Genomic DNA, 2967 nt, shown 5'->3' on the forward strand with positions numbered 1-2967 from the left:
GCTCCTCCTCCCTCCTCTCCGGTGATCTCCTCCTCCCTCCTCTCTGATGAGCTCTTCCTCCCTCCTCTCCTTCCTTCCCCTCACGGTTCCTCCTTCCTCCTCTCCGATGAGCTCCTCCTCCCTCCTCTCCTCCCAACCCCTCACGGTTTCTCCTCCCTCCTCTCCGGTGAACTCCTCTCCGGCGACCTCCTCCTCCTCTCCGGCGATGTAGGCGAGCTCCTCTCCGGTGACCTCCTCCTCCTCCTCTCCGACGATGTAGCCGAGCTCCTCTCCGGCGAACTCCTCTCCAGCAAAAGAACGTACAAGATCCAAAAACAAGAACAAAATTTGAAAAAATATTATGAAAAAAACGAGCAAAAAAGGGTAAAAAAATTGCGATGCAGATCCAAATTTAAAATTCAAAAATAGCAATGGCGCACGGTGGGGGGTAGACGGTGCGCCACTACTATTTTCCCGCCTTCAAAATTCAGAAAAAATTCAAAAAAAAGTTACCAGTGGCGCACCTGTAGCAATAGTAATGGCGCACTACAAGGTGCGCCACTATTACCTGCAATACTAATGGCGCATCAGAGGCTCGCCATTAGTATTTATTACTAGTGGCGTGGTATTAGTGGCGCACCTATAGTGCACCATTAATAGCCAAAATAGGTGCGCCACTAACAGCCTTTTTTCTAGTAGTGGAGAAATTAGTTCAACGGGTGTAGATGGGAATGAGAGCCCCTAGCCTCCACCTTATATAGATGATGAGGGCTAGTGTTTTATTGGGGTAGATACAATCTCACTATCGCAATCATAACTTGGAGGTCAAGATGATCTCCTGGATGTTTATCCGGGCTTCAGGTCTCCTGCCTATTGCTAGATTCATGCTGGGCCTCATGGACCCTATAGCAGACCTGCCCCAGGCTCCCCTTCGAGAAGCCACCCCCGGTGTACTACACAGCCATGGTTCGTTGGAGTTTGTAACCGGGCAGATGATGTCTGTGAGATGCACCAGTGGACGACGGCGGTGGTGCTGGCACTGGCTATTCAAGAGGGGCTCTGGCTTAGGGCTGGACGTCCGAGCGAGCTTTTAGGCTCGGCTCGAAGCTCGCTCCAGCTCGGCCCGTTACAGCTCGGCCCGATAGGATAATTAAACGAGCCGAGCTATGAAAAATAGGCCCGACTCCCGACCGAGCCGAGCCGAGTTCCGCCCGGTCCAGCTCGGTGACTCGTTGAGGCCCAGCCCAATCCCCCGTCGGCCTCGCATCGCGTTAGGTCACAGCAGAGAGAGCACGCACGCAAGCAGTTTCCTCGCCCTTATCCCTTTCTCTGCCCGGCGCCGCCACCCCTCTGCCCGGCGGCATCGACGGCGACGGGCGACGCCGCCTTCCCTCACCACAACGGACGCAGGCGGACGGGTCTCCCCTGGTTTCTCGCTGAACGACACAGGCAGGTAAGCGATCTCCTCTCTCCTTCCCATCCCTAGCCCTAGCTCCCTGCACTGGCGCACACACACGCACGAATTTTATGGATGGATGGATGCTTGTGGCTATCGGCTGGAGAGCGCAGCTAGCTAGGAAACGCGATGGATGGATGCTGAATTTGATTGATGGATGGATGCTTGTGTTCGTTGGCTGGAGAGTGCCGCTAGCTAGGACGGATGCTGCACCAATTTGATTGATGGATCGATGAATTTATTTCTGCTGGATTATGTAGACTGATTATTATCTATGTAAATTTTTGTTGATGATTGACCATTTGTTCTTTGCTGATGTGTGAAGAGCCCCACTGTCGCAAGAATGGACAAGGAAAAGGGGAAGGAGAGGAGGAGGAGAAGGAGAAAGAGAGGAATTTGGTTTCCATTATGAAGGCTAAGCCGCCTGCCCCTGGAAGCAGAAGGGGAAGGGCAAGGGCTGTGTCGCTGCCAAGGAAGCGGGCCAAGGATTACGGCAATGTCCCGCTCGCCGAGTTGTTATTATGGGTAAAAAAAAGCTCCACCGCCTTGACGTCTTGCTGACCCCGCCGACGCCAGCGGGCGTGCCACGATCGCCCCTGCCAACGGCTTCGCAAACGACTCCGAGAGGGAGACTGCATCTTCACCGGTATGGTTGTGCCAAATATGCGTGTCCAACCTCATGTGTTTGCTGTTTTTGCTATCCAAAGGTCAAATATATGTGTGTCCAAGCTCATGTATGTATTGTTTTTGGTATCCAAAAGTCAAATATAAGATTGAACAGGCTCATGCATATGCTGTTTTTGGTATCCAAGAGTCAAATATATGTTTGTACAAGCTCATGGATGTGCTCTTCTTGCTATCAAAAAGTCAAATATATGCGTGTCCAAGCTCATGTGTGTGCTGTTTTTCTGTGCTAGGCAATGGAGCATGATAAGCAAGCAGAGAAGGATTATGAAGAGGAGGAAGAGAATGAGGAGGAAGAGGATGAGTAAGATACTTTGTTTGAGGAGAAAGATTCTCATTTTGATGTCAAAGCACTAAGTGTTATGCTATGCAAAATTGCATTGTTTGGATGTCAACGTTCAATATTTTTTGCCGTATAAAGTTCAAAGGAGGAGCTGTCCAAAATTCAAAAGCAATGATGCCCAATTCTTTCTTAGTCATATTTGTTCAATTTCTACACTTTCTATAGAAGAAAGCTTATTTTTCATCACTATGATCATTTTTTAAACCATAGACTGCTAGATGTTGCATTTTTAGCAATAGAAAGTGCTTCTTTTACAAATTATGGGTTTAATTGCTGTAGAAGATCAAAAATGGTATGTAAAAACAGGTTCTGCTACCTCCCAAATGTTATGGCGCTAGCTGGCTCACGAGCCGGCTCGGTCTGAGCCGAGCCATTGCAAAAACGAGCCGAGCCACCTAAAGTGGGCTCGTTGGCTGAGCGAGCCGAGCCGAGCCGAGCCGCTCCAGAGCGAGCCAAAGCCAGGCTCGGATCAAGCTCGGCTCGGCTCGGCTCGTGTCCAGCCCTA

General features: G+C 50.3%; 1 long non-coding RNA gene across 1 annotated transcript; it reads left to right on the forward strand.

The window, feature by feature from the left end:
* Positions 1–1181: 1181 nt before the first annotated feature.
* LOC123176958 (uncharacterized) lies at positions 1182–2574 on the forward strand. Its single transcript, XR_006488716.1, has 3 exons — positions 1182–1432; positions 1761–2081; positions 2353–2574. It is a non-coding gene; the product is annotated as an uncharacterized lncRNA (long non-coding RNA).
* Positions 2575–2967: the final 393 nt, after the last annotated feature.

This window comes from Triticum aestivum, unplaced genomic scaffold (genome assembly GCF_018294505.1).
Source record: "Triticum aestivum cultivar Chinese Spring unplaced genomic scaffold, IWGSC CS RefSeq v2.1 scaffold8262, whole genome shotgun sequence".
Classification (NCBI taxonomy): domain Eukaryota; kingdom Viridiplantae; phylum Streptophyta; class Magnoliopsida; order Poales; family Poaceae; genus Triticum; species Triticum aestivum.